Source organism: Amia ocellicauda, chromosome 12 (assembly GCF_036373705.1).
Source record: "Amia ocellicauda isolate fAmiCal2 chromosome 12, fAmiCal2.hap1, whole genome shotgun sequence".
NCBI classification, from domain to species: Eukaryota; Metazoa; Chordata; class Actinopteri; order Amiiformes; family Amiidae; genus Amia; species Amia ocellicauda.
Window position 1 is genome coordinate 40,369,922 of NC_089861.1, and position 25,183 is coordinate 40,395,104.

General features: G+C 43.1%; 2 non-coding genes across 2 annotated transcripts; one reads left to right on the forward strand and one right to left on the reverse strand.

The window, feature by feature from the left end:
* Nucleotides 1-573: 573 nt before the first annotated feature.
* Nucleotides 574-647, reverse strand: trnai-aau (transfer RNA isoleucine (anticodon AAU)). The gene has a single exon. It is a non-coding gene; the product is annotated as a tRNA-Ile (tRNA).
* A 23,142-nt stretch (nt 648-23,789) lies between these two features.
* On the forward strand, nt 23,790-23,880 carry trnar-ucu (transfer RNA arginine (anticodon UCU)). The gene is given in 2 exon segments: nt 23,790-23,826; nt 23,845-23,880. It is a non-coding gene; the product is annotated as a tRNA-Arg (tRNA).
* Nucleotides 23,881-25,183: the final 1,303 nt, after the last annotated feature.

Below are 25,183 nucleotides of genomic sequence, written 5' to 3' on the forward strand. Positions count from 1 at the left end.
CCAAAACAAGAGACAGTGATTCACAACCGCTTAGGCTTCCTAACTGTACAGATTAATATGCCTGAACTGTAACTGACCTGGTATTATGCTGTGATGATTACTTGTTCCCTTATTTTTTTGAGAGGTGTATTATAGAAGATAGCCTTGAGAATGCGGCCACAGAATTGCGGGAATCCGTGACTTTCAACACTTATGCAACCGAGTCGAGGTGACCAACAGCTCAATGTCTGGTTGGCACCATGGCTTAGATGTGCCATTCATGAAACTTGCGTTGATTCTTGAAGCCACTGGCATTGCTTCCCTCTCCAAGTCTGTGTAATAAGGAATTGGCAGGAGCCCACGAGTTGAAACTATCAGAGGACAGAATGCAAATGAAGTGTTCTGAGAAAAGCAAAGCGGCGAAAGGACATTTTCCTGTGTGCATGTAGATGGCCGACTTTGACACGGCTTGATGAAGTCTTGTGGATCCTACCACTGCTTAAGTGCACTACTACGCTTGCCTTCAGGGAGTTTCATGTCAAACATTCAAAAAACAGGACTCGAACTAGACGGATGAGCACCTAAGATCGGTCTTGGCCGATGTGGGGATCGAACCCAAGACCTTGGCGTTATTAGCACCACGCTCTAACCAACTGAGCTAACCGGCCATCAAAAGGAGTCTCTCTGCCAGGCATTTCCTCATGTTTATGTAATTTGGCTGCAAAATGCATTACACACAAGTGTGAAAAGAACACTTTTGCAATTCCTAGCATTGGTGATGCTATAAATCAATCTGTCAGGAGTGGGATTTGAACCCACGCCTCCATCAGGAGACCAGAAAACCCTTCTACACTCTTCAAGGGAACAACACCTTAAGTCTGGCAAATTAGACCACTCGGCCATTCTGAGAGGATGTATACATCCACCGCGAGATTATATACTGATCAAGAAAACTGCGGGAACACTTAAATCACACATCGGATCTCCGTGATCAAAATCTAGGAAACCTCAAGATCTTCACCATACATTGCATAATTCGTAACTCTCCCACCTCCATGCTTTTGAGACTGTACTGGGAGACACAGAAAACTTTCTTCAGACGGCACGTATGGATGTGCCATACTGGAGGAGCTGGACTACCTGTGCAACCTGAATGGGCTGCAGGGAGCACCTCATAATTCCAGTAGTGACAAGGACACTAGCAAAAGGCAAAACTAGAGAAGAATCAGTCAGGAAGGATAAGGAGAGAGCAATCGTCTGTGGCCACCACCTGCAAAACCATTCCCTTTTTGGGGTTGTCTTGCTGTTGCCTATCTCCGGTGCACCTGCTGTCACTTTCATTTGCACCAAAACAAGAGACAGTGATTCACAACCGCTTAGGCTTCCTAACTGTACAGATTAATATGCCTGAACTGTAACTGACTTGGTATTATGCTGTGATGATTACTTGTTCCCTTATTTTTTTGAGAGGTGTATTATAGAAGATAGCCTTGAGAATGCGGCCACAGAATTGCGGGAATCCGTGACTTTCAACACTTATGCAACCGAGTCGAGGTGACCAACAGCTTAGTGTCAGAAAATAAAAGAACACTTTTGCAATTCCTAGCATTGGTCATGCTATAAATCAGTCTGTCAGAAGTGGTATTTGAACCCACGCCTCCATCAGGAGACCAGAAAACTCTTCTACACTCTTCGAGAAAACAACTGCATTTCCGTCCTTGCACTCTCTCATTAATCCAATCTTGCCCAGTCAGCGAGAGAAGCCATGTACATGCTTTGCCTTCCTCTCCCTCTCCCTTCACTGCCAGTTCAGCGATGACATCTCAGAACTCTCTCACAGCTGACTTCTATGACATCACAGAGTGCATCAATTCCGTGGCTTCTCATCTGTCGCCACACCGTCAGGGTTGACTTTCTCACTCACTATGCCAAGCTTTCTCGGAAACACTGGAATACGTGGATGAGTTTGTACCACTTTTGGAGGTTTTGCCCACCTGGGGCGAGGCTGTGATCCAGCTGAAAAGCAATTCGGGCATGTGGGCAGCGAAAGATGTATTTGTGATGAAGAGAAACCCAGGTCGATGATGTTTCCAATCAGCCCCATCGGTCCAGCCACAGACACACACACAGACAGCCACAAGCACAGACTGCCACAGACACACAGACAGCCACAGATAGACAGACAAACACACAGACAGTGTGCCTGACAAAAACTTTCCCTCACAGTCAAGTCAACATGAGTCGTATTATCTAAAAGAAGAACCCATCATTTCCTTTCATCTCTATATCAGAGAGAGCGATTAAAAAAACACATCTGTAAATGCTACTTGTACAAGCACGCTGAGATGCCCCATCATCAGTAGGCATGCTCTGTGGCGCAATGGATAGCGCGTTGGACTTTTAGTGAAAAGGGCAGTGGTCATTCAATGGTTGTGGGATCGAGTACCACCGGAGTCAGTGCTCACTTCATGACCCGGAGGCTTTTCTTGCCATCTTCAAGCGCACTGCCCGGTGTTGCGACTGGCCGGAGTCGGAGTGGGCGGTACGCCTGGCTCCCCTGCCACCCGAGTGCTTCGTCCCGAGGATGCCCTAGACTACAAAAGTCTGAGGGACAGTGTCCTGGACCGGGTCGGTCTGATGTCGGACGGCCAGCGCCGAAAGCTCAGAAGCCTCCGGTTCGAACCTGGCTCCCGGTGCCTGCCACCGCTGGCTCAAGCCACGGAAGTTGCCGACCTGGTGGCCTTGGAGCAGTTCATCTGCCATCTCCCACGTCCAACCTGAAGGCTGGCACCAGGCTGGCAGAGAACCATCATTGCCCGGGACGATGCCACCTTCTGATGCCCGACGGCGGGCACCCTCCCTTCCATTCCCAAGACCCCCTCTGACCCGACTGTCCTGGATACCAGCATGTTGCCAAACACCACACCTAAACATGTTTCTCCCCGACCCACTTCCCCTTCTCGCCTTGCCTGTCCCAAAAACAAATCTGCCTCCTTAGCTCCTTCTTTTTCTCTCTCCCCCGGCAGTGTGTGGTCCCCTGGAAAAACCACGGTGACGTTGCGGGCAGCCTGGACATCGCCCGGCCGGGTGCTCGCTAGTGAAAACTATCTATCTAATATTAAGGATCATAGGCTCTCATCTGATTTGGCTGGGGCAGGTCACCTGTGTCGTGACAAGACCTTAAGCCGGATAATGGACCGATTCTTCTGGCCAGGCATCAAAAAGGAGGTAGAAAGATGGTGTGCTGCCTGTCCGGAGTGCCAGAAGACCAATGCCAGTGCAGTACCGTGGGCTCCGCTGGTACCGCTGCCTCTCATGGAGATACCATTTGAGCGCATTGGGATGGATTTGATCGGTCCGTTGGAGAAAAGCTCCGCGGGGTATCAATTTGTGCTGGTCATAGTAGACTATGCCACTCGGTACCTGGAGGCAATTCGTCTACGGACAATGTCAGCGACTAGGATCGCCGAGGAGCTGTTTAAGGTCTTCACTCGGGTGGGGATCCCAAAGGAAATCCTGACAGATCAGGGCTCTCCATTCATGTCACGCGTGATGCGAGACCTCTGTAGGCTGCTGGGGATAAAGTCCATCAGGACCTCAATCTATCATCCCCAGACAGACGCCCTAGTGGAGCTCTTTAATAAAACCCTAAAGAACATGATCTGTAAGTTTGTGAGCACAGACGCTTGGGACTGGGACAAGTTATTGCCACCCCTGCTGTTCGCTGTACGCGAGGTGCCCCAGACGTCCACTGGCTTCTCTCCCTTCGAGCTGCTGTACGGGAGGCGGCTGAGGGGCATCCTCGACTTAATAAAGGAGGACTGGGAGGCGACCGCCCCCTCCCAGACCTCTATGGTACAGCACATCCTGGACCTGAGAGATCGGCTATCGGCACTGGGGAAACTTCCACAGTTGCATCTCTTACAGGCCCAGGAGCGACAACAGCGCATGTACAACAGGAGAGCCCGGTTACGATCGTTCACCCAAGGACAAGGTACTGGTGTTATTCCCAAATTCAACATCTAAACTGCTGGCTAAGTGGCAGGGACCCTTTTTGGTCACACGCCGCTTAGGGGATGTTGATTATGAGGTGTGTCGCCCAGATCGTCGGAGGTAAAAGCAGATCTATCATCTGAACATGCTGAAGAAGTGGCGAGAGCAGGAAGCATTGGGTGCTTTTAGTTCCCCCCACAATAAAGAGTCTGAAGCCGCTGTTTCTGAGGTTCGCACTGAACTCAATTTAACAAACGCCCATTTAACAAACGCCCAGAAACAGCACGTTTGCTCTTTATTGTGCCGCTTCCAGCATGTCTTTTCTCACCGACCCGAACTCACACTTCTCATTGAACACCACATCCACACAGCACTGGACCACTGCGTGCGTGTCAAACCCTATCGCACCCCCTATTACAAAAAGTAGGCTGTCAATGAAGAGGTGCAGAAGATGTTGGAGCTGGGAGTCATTGAAAAGTCACAATCGGAATGGTGTAGCCCTATAGTCTTGGTGCCAAAGCCTGACGGCAGCACTAGATTCTGCGTTGATTATAGGGAGCTCAATGCAGTGTCTAGGTTTGATGCCTATCCGATGCCCCGTGTGGATGAGTTGCTGGATCGGCTGGGCGCTGCTCACGGAAAACCCGGGCAAGTGAACAGTTGGGAGGAGGGAGACCAAGTATCTGGGGTACCTCTTAGGAGGGGGGCAGGTACGGCCAGTCGTTGACAAGGTGACCGCTATTGCCTCCTGTCCGCCTCCTAAGTCCAAAAAGGAAGTTCGGCAGTTTTTGGGGTTTTCCGGGTATTATCGCCAGTTTCTGCCGGACTTTGCCACCCTGGCTTACCCCCTGACCGAACTGATGCGAAAAGGTGCTCCAGATACGGTCCAGTGGACGGAGCAGTGCCAGGTGGCTTTCCAGGCGATTAAGGACCGCCTCTGCCAACACCCTTTTTTTAAATGCCTTGACTTCTCTCTCCCTTTCATTCTACAGACCGACGCCTGAGAAGTTGGAGTGGGCACGGTCCTGTCCCAGAGTGTTGGGGGTCAGGAACACCCCGTCCTCTATCTAAGCAAACAATTATCGCCCAGGAGCGTAAATATAGCACCATTGAAAAGGAGTGTCTCGCTATAAAGTGGGCTGTGCCCTGTTTATTTAATCCCTCTCCCTCCCCGACGGAAGCAGCTAACCGACAAGAAGGTGGACTGAGTCTATTACCCCTGTCTGCCCGGAGCACCCCGATTGTGGACACTTTTTGTTTTTGCTTTTGATTTTGTTTTTGTTTTGTATCTCCGCCCTTTTTTGACATACCTGAACAAAATAAAGCCCGGACACAACCGAAACCGGAGACTCTCCCTCTCTCTCTCCCCGTTATTTGTGTCCGGCTTTCACAGTAGGCTATTCAAGAAGGGGGGCTCAAAGATGGCCAGATATAAATTTATCTATTTTATTTTATTTTATTTATTGTGCTTTGTTGGCACAGTGTTTAATGTTCAGTCTTAAATACATATTTTTTAATTGTAGTTTTGTAATTGATTTTGTCTTTGAAAAGCAAGACAAAATAATAAAAAGCACATTTTAGATTATTTAATTTATGCAATGGTGAAAAAATTGTCAAATTAACTGAAATGTAAAAAACAACAAACAAAAAAAACTATCAAAACAATCTGATGCATTTAAAAGAACAATAACGGTCAATGCATTTGACAAATAAAAAAAACATCAAAACATTCAAAAACAGTGAAACCAGTGCTATTTAGAAATAATTAATACAATCATTTCCATAATTTCTTTACGTACTGTTGGAAATATACCATCTGGCCCAGGTGATTTGTTTGTTATTAATTCTGCTAGTCCCTTTACTACCTCCTCCTCATTTATCCTGATCTCTCTTAGGGTTTGACTGGACTGGTTGTTAACCTGTGGCATGTTATCTGTTTTTTCTTTAGTAAAAACCTCAATATCGTCAGCTCAGCATACCTTAGTATAACTTAATATAAGCAACAGAGACGCTGCTGTGAAGGAGCGCAATAGTCTCTATAGCCACTCTGTCACAGCCACCTCAATAAATACATCAATTCATTAATCACTGTATTGACTTCAACCATTTAAACACATGTAATGTTTTGCTTTATGCTAGGGGTGGCTAACCCTGGTCCTGGATTTGAGCCCCCACCTCCCCAGGGATCTGTATTGGCAAACTGCTGAGCTGATGATATTGACTGCAAAGGGGAATCTCTCTGGAATGGTCCATTATACAGGGGAGCTAAAGACCTCCAGGAAAGCACTAACCTGTGGCCCTGGGGCCCTGGGGTTTGTCTGCCTAACGCTCGTCCTCTGTTCTTTGGGTCTGCACTGGTTCTGGTCCTATCTGACCAACCTGTTCTGAATAGGGCAGTGGTTCTCGACCTGCGGCCCGTCACACATGGAAGTGCGGCCCACGATATGACACCCACATTTAACACTACAAGCGCAGAGCCGGTCAATTTGACCGTTTTGGTTATTCAAATTTGAATTATACTGTGTTCCAAAATACACTGCGCATATACCCATTCGTGACTATTCCTAACTATATGTATTAAACATGCCTACAGCGTTTTAGCTGCATAAACATGAAAATAAATAAGTTATAAACACATTTACCTAGAATAGCCAAAATCGGGTTATTTTGACTGGTCATTTAAATACATAATAACTCAAATATAACACATAATCCTGCCTTCCCTTTACAATAGAGTCAGTCTGGCACTCAAGTGGCGATCTCTACCTGTCTACAATCTTTCATGTGCTTGAAAAACACATGCATTTGTACAGCATTACAGGTGTTTTCTTACAACTGTAGTAAGATTGAGTGGATACAGTGATTACCCGCAAATCAACATGGATTTGAAACGGAGATTGAAGAGAGCTCGTTTTGGAAATTGGACAAGTAAAATCATGTTCTGTGAAATTGCAGTGTCTCACCACACAATAAGATGAGTTACAACAACCTCAACTTGAACAGAATTGTAAAACTTTAAATAACGTGCTCAGGTAACCACAAAACATATGTTCTATGAACGTTTTGTGTAATGCGCATGTGCCAAAACCATCACGTCATGATGACATACTACTTTACCGGAGTTGAAATTTTTTTTGTATTAATTAGCATGGGATAAAGTTGCTGATCATGCAAGAAAAGATGAAGTAGCCCGCGTTTGAATGATTATAGATGGGCTTTGTGGATTGCAAATAATGAAATTAATAGTCATTCTTCCTCAACTTTCATTACTTACAGTGGGGGAAAAAAGTATTTGATCCCCTGCTGATTTTGTACGTTTGCCCACTGACAAATAAATGATCAGTCTATAGTTTTAATGGTAGGTGTATTTTAGCAGTGAGAGACAGAATAACAACAAAAAAATCCAGAAAAATGCATTTCAAAAGTTATAAATTGATTTGCATGTTAATGAGGGAAATAAGTATTTGACCCCTTCGACTTAGTACTTGGTGGCAAAACTCTTGTTGGCAATCACAGAGGTCAGACGTTTCTTGTAGTTGGCCACCAGGTTTGCACACATCTCAGGAGGGATTTTGTCCACTCGTCTTTGCAGATCCTCTCCAAGTCATTAAGGTTTCGAGGCTGACGTTTGGCAACTCGAACCTTCAGCTCCCTCCACAGATTTTCTATGGGATTAAGGTCTGGAGACTGGCTAGGCCACTCCTTGACCTTAATGTGCTTCTTTTTGAGCCACTCCTGTGTGTTTTGGGTCATTGTCATGCTGGAATACCCATCCACGACCCATTTTCAATGCCCTGGCTGAGGGAAGGAGGTTCTCACCCAAGATTTGACGGTACATGGCCCCGTCCATTATCCCTTTGATGCGGTGCAGTTGTCCTGTCCCCTTAGCAGAAAAACACCCCCAAAGCATAATGTTTCCACCTCCATGTTTGATGGTGGGGATGGTGTTCTTGAGGTCATAGGCAGCATTGCTCCTCCTCCAAACACGGCGAGTTGAGTTGATGCCAAAGAGCTCGATTTTGGTCTCATCTGACCACAACACTTTCACCCAGTTCTCCTCTGAATCATTCAGATGTTCATTGGCAAACTTTAGATGGGCCTGTACATGTGCTTTCTTGAGAAGGGGGATCTTGCGGGCGCTGCAGGATTTCAGTCCTTCATGGCGTAGTGTGTTACCAATTGTTTTCTTGGTGACTATGGTCCCAGCTGCCTTGAGATCATTAACAAGATCCTCCCGTGTAGTTCTGGGCTGATTCCTCACCGTTCTCATGATCATTGAAACTCCACGAGGTGAGATCTTGCATGGAGCCCCAGACCGAGGAAGACTGACAGTTATTTTGTGTTTCTTCCATTTGCGAATAATCGCACCAACTGTTGTCACCTTCTCACCAAGCTGCTTGGCGATGGTCTTGTAGCCCATTCCAGCCTTGTGTAGGTCTACAATCTTGTCCCTGACATCCTTGGACAGCTCTTTGGTCTTTGCCATGGTGGAGAGTTTGGAATCTGATTGATTGATTGCTTCTGTGGACAGGTGTCTTTTATACAGGTAACGAGCTGAGATTTAGGAGCGCTCCTAATGTCAGCTCATTACCTGTATAAAAGACACCTGGGAGCCAGAAATCTTGCTGATTGATAGGAGATCAAATACTTCTTTCCCTAATTAACATGCAAATCAATTTATAACTTTTTTGAAATGAGTTTTTCTGGATTTTTTTGTTGTTATTCTGTCTCTCACTGTTAAAATACACCTACCATTAAAATTATAGACTGATCATTTCTTTGTCAGTGGGCAAACGTACAAAATCAGCAGGGGATCAAATACTTTTTTCCCTCACTGTAAGTAATGAAAGTTGAGGAAGAATTACTATTTTGTCAATTAGACTTGGTTTATAGTTGTGAAAACTTGAAAAATTAAGTTCAATTAATATGTTTTTCAGTTGACTTAACTAAAAATTCTAAATGCTTATTAATTGATAGAGTACGTTGGCTCAATTTACTGCATGTTATTTCAACAGTGAGTGAACTTAACACTTCATGTTTGCTAAACTGAGTCAAAGCAACAAGATGACTTGACTAAGTCACGTTGCGTCAACAAATAATTTTTACAGTGTAGCGGTTACATTTATGATTTGAAGAAATGTGGCTTCATTTTTAGTAAGAGGCTCAACTGAGTGTAGGTCCTTGTTTTGTGAAAGTATGCCTCAAAGCTAACCATATTGTGACTGCAGTTCACCATTGGTCGTTTGAAAATATCAAATAGCATGTGCTCTCTCTGGTTGGTTCCCTGACTAATTGAGGTAGAAAGCAGTCGTTTGCCCTCTAAAACATTTCTACTACTGCTTCTGTAGTCTCAACTGGGCTTTCCCAGTCAATGTTAGGAAATCTAAAACCCCATTATAACAGCCACTATAGCCCAATTCAAAAATCGTTTAAAGTGGTAATGTTATCTCTGAATAACTAGTTGTGTGCAAGTTTCTATCAGCTACTTTCTGAGAACAAAAGTAGTGAGGGAGTTCAAGGGTGACGATCTCGAGTCATTGTACATTTTCCCTGCATGCTTTGAAGACACGCGATACTTATACTACACAATACTTCAGGTCCAAGTTCAGAACCGGACAGCCGTCTTTAGACTCTTTAATAAAGGCAACCTAAATTAATCAGTGGGCCGTAAGTCTGGGTGTCAAATAAGCACCTGGGCCACAACAGGAGCGTAGCCATGGGTGGGCCTGGGTGGGCCTGGTTGGGCCATGGCCCACCTACTTACCTCTCAGGTCCACCCAATCAGAGAGTGTAAAATTTCTCCCGCGTGTTAAAAAAACATTATAAATACAAGATTCTGAAGCAATAACGTGTTTCGGAAAATCACAGGCTTTATTCCAAAGCATGGGGGCTGGTTCTTTTCAAGTCTAATGGTTACATTTTGGCTAAGTTATGCACAAGCAGGTTATAACTGGCTGTGGTAAATGTTTTTTTACATAGTGCATCACACCATGACAACTGAACAAATGTAGTTGTGAACGGAGTTCCTACAAATGGTGAAACAAAATTATTTGTTGAATTATTTCAAAAGACGAGAAGAGAACTATCAGAACAGCACATTACACAACCTGATAAATCACCAACTGCATCGGAAGAAATCAATATAAGCACTGCTTTGCATCCACAGGCCAGTGTTGAATTCGGTAAGGAAACATTTTACTGTCCCTCGGATTTATAAGGAATAGATGAGTCACCTACACGGCCAAAATTGCAGGCATTTGCTTTAATTTGTGTTAAATCCCAAAGTTTTTCATCACAGCGGTGGTATGAGAAGTATCGCTGGATGGAATACAGCATAGCCAGAAATGCAATTATCTGTAGATATGCAGGCATTTGTTCTGATTCCCACACCGAAGAAACATTCACTAAAAATGGTTTTAAAGATTTTAAGCATTTGAATCAGAGCCGTTCAAAACATGAAGCAAGCAATTGGTACTGTCCATCCGAAGGTTACAGACAAAGCCACACAGAAACATTTTTAATCGGTTAAATCGGGATTCCAGGAAGGCTTATTTGAGAGGAATTGTGATTAAAGCTGTGACTGACATTCTGATGTACTGCACAAAGCAGTGAATTCCAATCAGGGGTCTCAGAGAAGCTCTAAATAAAGGACATTTCTCTGAGCTATTTAAAGTAAACATGATAGTGAAATACAAACCTGTGTTGAAGAACTCCGCAAAAATGCAACACTATGAGCCCTGATACTCCAAAAGAGCTACTGCTTTACCATCACGCACACCTCATCACAGGGTACATTTCATGACCAGCATCAGTTCAGTATAGACCAGTGTCTCTATGGTTACCTTGTCCCAGTACAGACCAGTGTGTCTCTATGGCTATTATTATTATTGTTATTATTATTATTATTATTATTATTATTATTATTATTATTATTATTATTATTATTATTATTTCTTGGCAGATGCCCTTATCCAGTGCTATACAAATTGCAAGAATACAGTTAAGGCATCAAATATTACAAATACAAATTTACATTGTACAAAGCAATTCAAAATATAATACATTTTACAACTTCCAATTTACACAGGTAAGTACAGTAAGTTAGGTCATACATCCTGGAACGTAAAAGCTAAGTGCTGTCAAGATGTAAGGTCACAGTCAAGGGTTACGGGAAAGGGAGCAAGGGGGAAATCAATCAATAATACAAGTATTAGTAACACAAGAAGCATGATCAAATGCTGTGAAGTGCTATCTTCCAGGGAATAAAAGGACTAATACGTAAAATTACTAATGGTTACCTATGTAGAAGCCCCAGTATAGAACAGTGTCTCTATGGTTACCTATGTAGAAGCCCCAGTATAGAACAGTGTGTCTCTATGGTTACGTAATCCCAGTATAGACCAGTGTGTCTCTATGGTTAGCTATATAGAAGCCCCAGTACAGAACAGTGCGTCTCTGTGTGTAGAGTCACAAACACACAGAGGGAATTCTAGATGGGCAGGAACCAGAACCCTTGGATGATCTAGAGCTAGAGAGGGAGGATTCCCCTGTTGTGAGACGCTCCTAGAGATATAACAAGGGTACACTTCCAGTAAGCTTAATAGAAGGGTATTTACAAAAAATATGCAGTGTATTGTCATTATAGATCACAGACCCCTTAAAAGGTATCCTGAAATTGCCTTGAATGTTTTGATATATAACCTGTATTAATTCAGCAGGTTTTCAACAGGGGGGATACTGTAAGGGATACTACTTTGTTCAGAATACGGTATTGTTACATTAAGAACACCAGAGAGGTCTAATGTAATGGATGGCTTCGCAAACCAACTGAATTACTGAATCGCCTAACCTGCTGTCCAATCGGAATGTAGCTTTCTCGAGAAAAAGGGTGGGCTGTAGTTCGGGAAGAGTAGTCGCCATGATTAGTTGAGTGTGCAAATTGGAGCTGTGTAGTGTGCAGAGGAAATAAACATGTTTTTTATATGAAAACAATGAACTTTGTTTTTGAACACTGGCCTGGAATTGTGTATCTTTTCAAGTTTTTTTTTAGAAGAGACTGTTCTAGGTGCAAAGTGAACGGGACCCGTGTGACACGCAGTTAAGGAGAGCCCGCGTTGAACTAAGATGACTACAGTGAGATTTCCTGGACAAAGCTCGGGCAAAGGATAGCGCAGGGTGCACCTGCACCTGTGTTTTTGTCAAAAAGCATTGTGATCAGAGAAGGTAAAAAGGGAAAAACGCAAGTAAGCAGCAATAGCATTTTCTTTCTTTGAAGCATAGCATGACCATAGTTTTTCTATTGTATAAGTATCTTGGTGTAGGGGTGTCTCGCCTGTCCTGTAAGATTCGGGAGGGTAGGAATAGTTTAGTTATCCTCTCTGTTTACTTTTTGTGTGCCCCATTACTGTTAGTTCAGGTAGCCATTGTGAATTTAAATCTTGAACCCTACTTTGCCAAATTAGGTCACAGCTATACTTCGGTATGTAAAAAAATATATAACGCAGGATGGGCACATACCTCAAATTTGGGGGGTATAGGGACAAACTGTGTTGGGGGCGCGGACTTAGATCCTTTAGTTTCTCATCCATCCAAGATATCTAGCTTAGAACCCCTACAACAGCAGGACATTTATTAACTCCTCGTTACATATGGTTACCTATGTAGAAGCCCCAGTATAGACCTGATGCTGATGAAGTGAGGTCCGGGGGAGCTGGGGGGCTGCGAAAGTGAGGTCCGGTGGGGTCCAGGTTTACCATCACTTAAGTTTACAAAGTGATCAAACACAAAGGCTTCTCTGACATTGTGAAAGTGTTTGTCCAAATCAGTAGGCAGTGGGTCCTCAGCCAGTCCAGGTTCAATCACAAAATTAGGGTTCTCAGTAAGAGTCCAAATCAAAAACGCAAGCAATCCTTAAAATATATATATATATATATTAACACAGTCAAAACCACCACAATCTTTCTACCCAACAAACAAGGAGAGCGAGGTAGGTCCTTATATAGTAAGTTTTAGAACAGTGGGTAATTTAAGATGGTTCTTGTGATATATCCTTCCCAACAAGAGCGCAGGACTAGGACACTGTCTTGTATGAGTGTCTGTTAGGTGGATGAGGAACTCATTGGCTGAGATTCAGATAATTATTACAAAATAAATTTTTCAGCACTTCCAAATCTCACAGCCACTGCAAATCTCGCAGCTGCTGTTTTATTTTTTCAGCAGTTGCACTTCAGGGCCACCGTAAGAAAGAAACTAGGTGTAACTCAAGTAACAGAAAGGTTGAGTACTTGTATGGTTTAAACGGGTCCACTGTGCCATCCTTAATGGACAAGTTTTCGGTCCAGAAATGTACCAGCTGAATGTCTCCATCCTGCCATCGGCTCCAGTGCGTCTCTTCAGTTTTCTGTGTCATTGTGCCCGCACCGTGTGAGTTCACCCGTGCACATGTTGCAGCAAACTCTCCAGTGTAAATTCAATGTAAAGTGCTCCTTTACTTTCCACGGGTGAAGCTGTTGCCTCTCTCAAGGTTTTTTCTAGTAGCTGCGCCCCAGGTAGACCCAAGTAATCGACGATTAATTACATTTTAAGATTTTATTCGATTTTAATCAACTTTATCGCTAAGTCATTGGAGGCCCCGCTGTCGCTGAGTACTACTGTATCTGTAAGTGTGTTTTAATGACGAGGCGGCTAACGCCAGATGGTAGGTGATTGGATGTCGTACCAAATGTACCGCTGCAGCACTGGGTCATGAACGTCATTCACGGTTCTTGTAGTTTTCATTGCCTTCTCCGTTAATTGCGACAATCCACAACCGAACTACATTTCCCACATTTTCTAACGTAATAATGATTAGTGTAAAATATAATTATTATCAAAATCCTGTCAATGTAGTATTTACTTATAGAGTTCAAATATTGTATATGCACTGTGCGCCCAAATTGTATTTCACACTCGCACAACATTATTTTCACTCACAAATTCGAGCATAACGCTCACACTGTAGAGCCCTGGGTTACCTATGTAGTAGCCCCATATAGACCAGTGTGTCTCTATGGTTACCTATGTAGTGGCCCCAGTATAGACCAGTGTGTCTCCATGGTTACCTATGTAGTAGCCCCAGTATAGACTAGTGTGTCTCTATAGTTACCTATGTAGTAGCCCCAGTATAGACCAGTGTGTCTCTATGTTTACCTATGTAGTAGCCCCAGTATAGACCAGTGTGTCTCCATGGTTACCTATGTAGTAGACCCAGTATAGACCAGTGTGTCAGGAAAAGAAAATTGTTGAAAATATTGTCAATTTGTATTATTTAAAACTGTAACAAACTTTGTTATTTCTTATTTAATTTGCACTCACTGTCACTCAATGTTTTGTCAATTTGCTGCATCATTCAGGCTTCTAAATGTGCTGTATTTGAACAATACCACTTAAAACACATGAAATACAGAGTATTCAAATTCCAGCTGCCATTTGGCCTGAACTGTAATACTCATTATTAAGAAGTCACACACATTGAGTGACATTGCCTTCAAGAATCAAAACATTTCATAAACATGGAACCATCGATCTTCATCGATTTTTACCAATCATTGTTTCATTATCAATTCACATCTGATTCATATACTCCTGAGCATTCTGAGGCACAACGTGAAAAGTACATTTTAAAATCAAAAGTCTGAGAGTAGAACATCAACTGGACTAGAATCTGAGCCCTCATTAAAACAACAATCCATTCAACAATAGACTAGTCATAGGCAGGACCATACTGGACTAGACCCAAAGAGAAACAGTTCCCACTGACTAGTGACTGACTAATGCAAGCCAGCTTGACTACTGTATAATTAACAGACTTCTCACTACGTTTGACACAACATTTGGCACAATGTGACAATTATAAGTCTAACTCTATAATACAGTCCATCTAATAGACCAGAGACACACTGGTCTATACTGGGGCTTCTACATAGGTAACCATAGAGACACACTGTTCTACTACAGGGGTCGATCTTAACGCGAGCCCGCTTGCCAATGGCTAGTGCAGCTCGCTGCGGACCAGTACAGATTCTCTAGAACTAGTCCGTGTGGCTAGTGCATATTATCTTACGTTTTACAGCTGTTACGATTTAAATCCTCAGATTTTTCCTTGGTGCGCTATTCGGTGCGCTAGTTTCACGAATGCGTGCAACTGACAATGTGCCAGCGGTTGCGTTCGGTTTGTGTCCTCCAGCCTAACTCCGGTAGTATTTTATATAGAAATGTACTGGAAACGATCGCTACTAGCGCACGTCAAGATGTAATCGAATGTACCACTTGCAGCAGACAACAGAGGCAGTCTGTGGAGTGACCAGAGCATCATTAAACGTGAGTATAATCCTAAAACAAAGCCAAAAGACAAGAAAACGTGTGTATCAATCCTTAAATACAGTTGCATAGACCATAAATAAGCTACGTTAAAATACAAGTAAACGTATAGAGTGATATTGTGCAGTTAGGGATGGGCCATTTGGTATTGTGGGGGGGGTACTGGATTAAACTGAAGAAACCTTGTACATAAATCCTTTAACACAGTTGCATACACCATAAATAAGCAACACCGTATTTAAGTCAATATATAAGCAAACATATATGATATAGATAGTGATATTATGGAGCTAGGGATGGGCCATTTGGTTTGTTGGGCGCTCACTATGGGTCGACCCTGGAGAGCTGTGGTGCAGGTGAGCGTTTCTCTCTCCTTATTTCCCTTTCTTCCTTTTCACTCTCGTCCTTTCTTGTGTTTGGTTTCAGCGCAGGGCACACACCCTGATTTCCAGTAACCATTCTGAACCATTTTATTTTATTTCTCCAGGTATGGTGAGGACAATGACACTTTTAAAGTGGAGAGTTTCCCCAGCAGCGGCGATGATGACAATAACTAAGGAAGTGACGAGTGCCACAGAGAAGGTGACGTCAGACTACCACTCGGGCTCCACCTCGGTCTAAGACAGCAGCACCTGGGATGCCCAGCACGCCCCCCCCGCCACCCCACACACACACATACACACACACACACACACACACACACAGTGTACCGGTACTGAGCCAGCACTGTCCCCAGTCCCCTGGATCCAGCGATAATATAGAGAGCACAGAATTCAAGTGAGAAAAGTAAATTCGGATAATTGTGAAAGTCTACAGAAGCCCCCGCACTGCGACTGTCTGTTTACTCTGATGGTGCTCAATTCATGTTGCCGTTCTAGACAAGCGGCCTGTGTCATTAATGCTGGCTGAACACGGCTGATCGTGGCACAGAGCGCCAGCAATTGTGAAAAGGCACATTAAATGGTTATGGTTCCTTTCATCGCTTAGCTGGCTTGCCCTGTGTGATAAATGTCTGAGCTTTTATCGAGATCATGTATTCTACAATTTATGACAGTTGAGCAATAACATATAAACTGTTTTGCAGGCGCCTGATTTTGTGTGCCAGCCTGTTCCAGCATGGCAGCAGCTACCCAGGAATAAGTGTGTTCTGTACATAGCGTAGTGCTTTGCCAAACATAGTGCATTGTTTCTCTGACAGCAGATGGTGAAAGTTATCTAATATGTAAACATTGGTACAGGATTAAGTTAGTAACTCAAAGGTGTTGCCCTTTGGGTCAGATTGCAACACAAGTGCAGGATACGCACTAAATTGCAGCCTAGTATATCATTTCCTGGGGGATTGTACACACCTGGGGCTTATACCAATCAATTAGCAACAAACAAATGATCCGGAGGTCCGATATAGAGCAGAGGAACAGCTTTCCAAAGCCCAGTGGGTCATAGGGAACATGTTGCCTTTGTGATTGAAAGATGCTTCTTAAATAATGCTCAATTTGCTCTGCTTGTGCAACCAATGCATATATTGTTAGAAAGTGAAATTGATACGCGGGATACTCATTTTGCTGCCCTTATCCTTGTAGAATTTGTAATTCGTGTTCAGATCCTTTATGGAGAAAAAAATATGACATTCAATGTGCATCAATTTACTCCTCTGGCCTCAAATGTCAATAATTGGGGAGCCCTGTGAGCACATTCTGCTTCTTATATTGAAAATGGAAATGGAAAGCTTGTTAAGCTGTTGAGGTGCACCACTACACAGTTAATATGTTTATGCTGTCAAAGACTCTCCATTTAGCAATCTACACAACATTACTGAGAGGGTATCGAATTTCTGTAGCAAATTAACTGAACCACCAGTTTTTTTTTAAAAAGGAAAATTAATAAAATCGTCTTGAATGGTTCAAAAACTGTACTCCTTGGTTTAAGTACATTTGAAGAAAGAAAAGAATGAAATTATTAGAAGGGAAACCACAAAACTTGAGACAGGGGTGACAGGTAGCGGTGATCTGGGGAATCCATGCAGCAGGTCCGACAACGAGACACTTGGCACCGGCAGCACATGCTTCAGTGCTCTGGGAGTGTTTACAGCCTGTGAGTTTAACACTTCATGACCGACAGCTGCCCTTCATGCCAACACAATACACATCAACAATGACTTTCATCACCATGTTCATCTGGACACTATGCACTCAGGGTGGGAATTATTTTGATTTTATTATTTCCATTTTGTATGTATTTCTTTGTAATATCTAAACAGGCACACATCAAACTCATAGACCAAATCAGATTGTTTTCATGTATATTACATATATATGTAAGCATTATTTTTATTCTTCGTTTCCAGAATCCAGCGGACAGTATACTGTGACTCAGACTCCATCAGTGAAATCTGTTCAGCCAGGAGAGACACTCACTGTGACCTGTAAACCCAGCAGTGCAGTGTATATTAACAACATCCTACACTGAGACCAACAGAAAACTGATTTATTTTGCCACTACCCATCAGTCTGGGATCCCCATTATAGTGTTGGGCTGTGGTGAATGAGGGCCCAGAGTGTGAGCCATCTCTGAGTGACTGTGCTACACTGCTCCACAATATCACAATATGTACTGCTGGTCATAGCAATACAACAATAACAATACCCTGCACACAACACATGCCCTTAATAAGCTCCTTCTCTGTCAGAGGGCAGCCTGAGACACGTCTTGGAATCCAGCATGACTTCACTATTGACAAATAGTACATAGATTAAAAAAAAAAAGTTTCTACCTACTTTAGTCAGCTAATGTGTCACCTCACCCCTTTCTAGAAAATAAAATGATATTTGTTACATCAGTAATACTTGCATATCATATGAAAGAGGGAGACTGGGACACAGATTAATCTGATTAGACATTAGTATTAAACTGGGATCTCTGACAGGGGTAAAAATAGAAGAAAACCAGGAAAGTGTCCCACCCCTATCAAGTCCCACCTGTGTTCACAGCTCCCAACTCATCTAACTCTGTGACAGGATTTGGATGAAGGAAGCTGCTCTGCATACCTGTCCTCCCCGAGGTAACTGGATTTAAACTGCATTTTAGGTAACTTTTGTTTAATCATGCTGACAATGGATTTTATGTATTTTTTTCTTTGTTTTTATCCATCTTTAAACTATTGTTATATTATGATTTGTAACGTACAATAGTTTTAAAAGTCATCTGTCTAATTGCCACTTGGTGAACGGGTAGTTGGGGTTTCTTATTTGAATGGTTTCTTTTTTGGAGTTGAGTTGTTACAATGATCACGATTTGTTTTCACATTTAGAGTTTGGTTTGTAGTGTGGTTTATTTGTTTATTTTACTTCACTAACCCCAGTTCGCCTGTGGCATTTAAGATGAATAATTATTGAATCGTTTATTGCATATCCTGCTTTTATTCTTGGATTTTTGCTTGTAATAAACTGTTAAACATTTTGTACAATTTATTCCGGTCTCTGCTTACTTTTATTTGATTAAAAAGATCTTGTAGGGGGAAACCTGAGTTGTGCGCATTATATCTAAAACTATTTGGGCGAAACGAGTGGCATGGTCAGTAATTTAGCCAAGGGTAGAGTGTACACATCAGCCACCTGGTTACAATTATTATGATGCACAAGACAATATGAATTATTGTGAAAAAAAATATATATAGAGAGAGTCTGCCCATGATGACATCTGTCTAGGTCACTCACAGCAATAATTGCCCTCATAGAAATCTTGCACAGCGTCAGGGGTGGCGGCGGGGTATGGCTTGGTTAGGCTACAGCCCCACTTTAGCACCACCATGGAACAACCAAGAATATCACCGAGCAGAATAAGTGCCAGCCAGTTCCATTTGTGTCACTGCGTCATTGCTGCGTGAAACTGCGGGCGTTAGCATGCAGTGTAGTGATGCAGCGCATCACACATTACACTGATCTGAGTAAAATTAGTTAACGCTAGCTAGCTATGTAAGTTGGTAAATTGGAACATTGTTAGCATTATTATGGATCGATCCAACCACGACAACCGGCAGATTGTGCTCCTTTGAAAACGTAAATGCCGAGTTTGAATATATTTTAAATAATAGGGTCGATTTGGAAACTGTGCTGACTTTGTCGTGTTTTGTGTGGCCTCGGCGGCCACCTCTTGTGCTCCGTTAATTACTGTAGCGCTCTCTCTCTCTCTATCTGTCTCTCTCTGTGTCTCTCTATATCTTTCTTTGTGTGCGTCTGTGTGAGGGGAGTGTGATGCGTGATGTACAATCCGCTGGGTTTGCCAGACAATGTGAACGACTTTAAATAGCATGCATAATAATTATTGCCTGAACTCAGTAGTAGTGACCGTCCATGTCTGTTGCTCTCGATGTAATTTTGCGTGTGAAAAAAGGAGTCAGTGCAATCGTCTAACCCAGTGGTTTTCAAACCGGTCCTGGAGTACCCCCTGCCCTGCTGGTTTTTGTTCCAACTGCAGCGTACATTTTGTTGTCTCAAATTTGCATAGTAGTTATGCTAATCAAATATAATTTTGCTTAGCAACACGAGTTGCTTGATTAGCAACTTAAATTGGTCTACCAATTATCAAAAGTGGTGATTATTTGTTCTCACACAAACCCGCAGCGCAGCCAAGTACTCGGATATGGGCGTGTCTGGTGTAATTGGAAAGCTACAGCCCTGCCCTGTATGAGTGACAGACCCGCTGGCCAATGAGGGACGGGATTCGGGTAACAGGGCACGGAGTGCGGGCCGCCTCTCGGGCGTCACAATAAAATAAAAAAAATACGCGTATCTTAAAGGGGAGGTACCTCAGCATTGCTTATACGCATTTTCGATGCTTGATTTGGGACGGAAAAACGTATTTTAATGCATCGCAGAATCAGCGAATCGATGAAGAAAATACATCGCAAATGGAGGTGAATTTGTCTCACATTTTGCGATGTGAACCCTGACAAAATGTTCACTGCAACTGAGGTCTTAAATTGCTTAATTGAATCCTTAATTGACCTAACAAAGCAATATACCATTCAATTAAGTAATTACAACCTAAATTGGAACAAAAACCAGCAGGGCAGGGGGTACTCCAGGACCGGTTTGAAAACCCATGATCTAACCCATAGCAGCCTAATGCGTGGTATTTCTAGCTACTGGGAAGGGTGCTATTTTATTGTGTATGTATTCACACTGAAATTCAGACGTTGCATTACGGGTTCGCCATCCCTGCCATAGTGTGTGTGTGTGTGTGTGTGTGTGTGTGTGTGTGTGTGTCAGTCCGACAGAGCAGAGCAGCGGCTGCAGCTGCGTGATTTCCAATGACACCGACACGTTCAAAAGAACCGTAACGTCGGAGCTCATCAATACTACAGTCTTTAATCATTTAGCACCGGGGCCCGTTTAATACCGGGTTGGTACACAGCCCTTCTCATGGCCAGTGAAGCAGTGTTTTTTTTTCTTATCTAGTGAAGTGAATGTGCTAACGTTACTTAAAGGTTAAGCTTTCTAGCTGACGTTTTATTTGCGAGTCTACCAGCTCCTCACTTTTGCCATGTTCAGCTTCGCCTATCATACCTGGTGTTCATGCCTTGCAAGAAATGTGGCCATTGCCTCTCTGCTTCTTTCGATTCCTTTTCCTCTCTGTCCCCTGATTTTTGCCTTTGGTGAGGCATTTTGACTCGCTAGTCAGTTTCCGCTTTGCTGAGCTGCAAAATGCACATCAGTGTGTTCCGCACATCTGACTGGCCAAGTGTTTCGACCGCACCATTTTCACAATAACAGCGGGGGAGTGGGGTATCAGATGTCCCGCTGCGTGAGGCTTCCTCTAGTTCAACTGCGTGTTGAGCTTTCTTTTCATACTTTCCCTACCATGGAAGATACTCTCAAAAAGTGGATACAAAATATTTGGTGTGAGCAGTTCAGCATAACCCCTCATACTATCGTCTGCAGTCGCCACTTTCAAGAGGAAGATATGAGTGAGCCTAAGCTCCAGGCTAAACGGTCCCGAATTAATAAATTGGACAGTTTACTGTACAACCATGATAATAAGAAATCAATTCTGTACAACATGAAAAACAGGACAAAAATCATTTCACTGATTCTAGGATTTTGAAAATGGGGCGGGGGCCATAAGGAGGCCATGATTATTACAGAGAGGTCTGCTAGGGGGGTCTGGGGGCATGCTTTTAAAATTGGTTTTAAAAACTCAGTTTGTAAGTCAAGATTGAAGCAAATTACAAGGATAAGCTGGGCTATTCATAACAATCCAGCATTAATGTACCACCATATTTGCTACCATTTGCTAGTGACAAATGTATTTTAAAATGAACACAATAGACAACGGTGATGCCTTCTTGCCATGAACACAAGACAATACAGACAACTTTTCCACCCGCCTCACCCCCAAAAGTGCTTCAATATGGACACATTCCTTGAGCATGTGTTCAGTGCAAGAGGGAATGGTATTAGTGAACAAAATAGGTTCCCCTTAATATGCAAAAATAAAGAAAATGCCTGACTGGAGAGAATGGGTACACAACTCCCCCCAACATCACTAGAATGCATCTTTAACACTGTATGTTAAGAAGTACCTTTTACAACAAAGTGTTATGACGTCAAACAAGTATTTACATGCAAAACAAAATCTATGTATTAATGTCTGAACAATAAGTTATGAGTGTAACATTCAATCCCTGGACCCTTATGTAACATTATATACTGTGCAAATATATACAAATAGGTCAAATAAAAAACAGCACTTATTTGTTCAATACATGGCAAAAAGGTGCTAAAATGATTTACCAAGAAAAGAACACAAAAACTTGTGAGCTAAAACATATTTTTTTAACAATCAATAACAAACAATAAATAACATTAACGATTAGTATTATTTTTACTAAAAAGAAAATCATATTTGTTTTAGTTAATATGATTAATGTATATAAAAAGTATTTACTTTGAAAAACCACACTATTAAATGAAAATACATTTTAACACTATAACAAGGTAATATAGTACAAATATAACTGAAGAAACAGTAACAGCTAAACACTCAAAGATAGAGGAGGAGCAACCTCCTCTGCCTCTGTGGACCAGCCTCCTCTGATGTATGGTAACCCTAAACTAGCTATCACCATTCATCAAATTGTCAGTGTCATAGCAGAAATAAAATCCAGCACAGCAAGAGTATTTCAATGGTCAACTTACTGCGCACTGTCTGGTCCTGAGACTGACCTGCAGTGCGCATTGGAGAGCAGAGCGCAGCAGCAGGTGTGTTTGATCCAGAACTGCTCTCTCGCACCTCTATGCACCAGCCTCCTCTGGTATGTAGGTAGGTAGCAGTGGCCACACTGAACACAGGGCCCGATCTGTAATCAATGTATACCAGTGATGGCACCAGTGACTTTTCTAGTCTTAAACCCCCCCCACCAAGAATTGGGTCTGAGTTCATGGTCATTGTGCTTGTACATTAGTGTATGTGTACAGTTACAATTTACAGTATCCTTGTATGTGCTCGCTTTGCTTTGTGGAATGATGTTCGTTGCTTTATTGTTGTGTGTTTCAGATGATCATTTTATCATTTTCAGAGTTAACATAACTATAGATTCAGCAATAATTTGGTGTTCATATGTGTGTAGTGTTATCGCTATTCAATATAGTGTGCCCAGTGTGCATAATGAGAAACATGTTCAGCTCATCTGCTCTGATGTTATGGATATCAAAAATGTCAACCCTCCACAGACACACACACACAGAGACACAGACACAGACGCACTAATAGGGACAAATTTTACTCCCTCAATAAACAGGCGGACAAGGAATAATCAGGACCTGATTTAACTGAAATAATACCAAAAAAGTTTATTGAGCTACAACGAAGCGCTCCGGAGATGGTCACTGGGCAAGACACATCTAAAGTTTTTCTAAAGAACTTGCTATCATATACAAGAGGACTCCCTTTGGTTTCTGGGCAACTAGATGATGGTAATGAGGTACCTCAAACTTTAACACACACGTCTCCTGTGTCTTACATTATGTTCTTTTTATGTCCTTGGATGAAAATGTTTTTCTAAAAATCACCTGCACAGAACTACTGTACCTGTCCTCTCCGGAGCCATACACAAAGCTTAAATTCATATATGGGTTACACAATCTTGCTGCAACAATGGTGGGAATATAATATATTTGGCACTCAGACAGGGCACTGTCCCACATCACACACAGAGACACACACACACAAGCACAGACACACACAGACAGCCAGACAGACACAGACAGTGTGCTTGACAAATACTTCCCCTCACAGTCAAGTCAACATGAGCCGCATTATCTAAAAGAAGAACCCATCATTTCCTTTTGTGTCAATATCAGCGAGACAGGGATTAAAAAACACATCTGAAAATGCTACTTCTACAAGCACGCTGAGATGCCCCGTCATCAGTAGGCGTGCAGAACAGTATGGTGACAAGTGGCTCTGTGGCGCAATGGATAGCGCGTTGGACTTCTAGTGAAAAGGGCAGTGGTCATTCAAAGGTTGTGGGTTCGAGTCCCACCAGAGTCAGTGCTCACTTCATGAAACTTAGAGCTTGCTGGGCTTCCTCGTGACAGCCAGAGGTATCTTGCAGTCAAGTGCCTCGCTGATGCCTTCACTTCTTACTTTTCTGGAATGCCAACTTTGTCCCAAATCCTTGCTTGACTATCAAGACCTCATACGCTGCTTCTTTTCCTAGCCACTGTCACTGTACCAGTCCCCCTCCGTGTCAGTTGCATCTCCGGGAACAGCTGGATCAGGTGGCCTTGTACTTAAGGCCATGGACTACTAAGCCGTTGTATTTTGCACCCGTGGCTTTCTATCCCACCATCGTTGTGGGCATTCCTTGTTTGACATTTCTTGACGACTGACGCCGTGTACGTCCAATGGACAGTTCCAAGATTCGCAAGACAGAGCTACTTGTGCATTATTGCCCGCTTAACCTGGCTGCCTCTCGAGTGAGCAAAGCCATTTTACCAAATAGAAGAACCCATCATTTCCATCCGTCTCAAAATCAGCGAGACAGGGATTTAAAAAACACAACTGTACATGCTACTTGTCAAATCACGCTGAGACGCCCGGTCATCTGCAGGCATGCAGAAGAGTATCTTCGTCGTACAGTTTTGTGGTTCTGTGCCACAATGGATAGTGTGCTGGACTTCTAGTGACACACACACACACACACACACACACACACAGACACTACAATTCAATATTCAATGTGCAAACAAGTTTAGCCAGAAGAAACAGAACTCTTTCAATCAATAAATCATGAATATACATTACAAATCGATTCAGAATATGCATAATACAATGTAAAAGCCAGACACAGGGATGGAGAGAATCTCTGGTTCCGTTGGTGTCCGGGCTTTATTGTGGTTCACAGGGTAAACGGGACAAAATACAAGGGGTAAAAACAACCAAAACGAAACATCCACACAAAACAGGGTGCTCCGGGCAGTCAGGGTTGGGAGTGTCAGTCCTCCTTCTCAGCGGGTTAGCTGCCTCCATCTGGGAAGGAGAGGGATTAAATAGAGAAGGCACAGCTGCCACTGACATCACAATCGCCTCGGTGCTCATTGCCCGCAACCGTGAGTCCACAGCCTGTTAGCGAGGGAGCGACAACACAGCTGTGGCACATGAGCACCTCATCAGCAGACGTCAGCAGCAGCCGTGCCGTGACAGACAGCGGCCTGTCACATACAATTGTATATTTCCTGCGTTCCGTTCCTGCACTCTCTCATTCACCCATTCTAGCTGAGGCAGCCAGTGAGCCCACACACGTGCTATCCCTTCCTCTTCCTCTCACTTCACTGCTATATCAGCGATGACA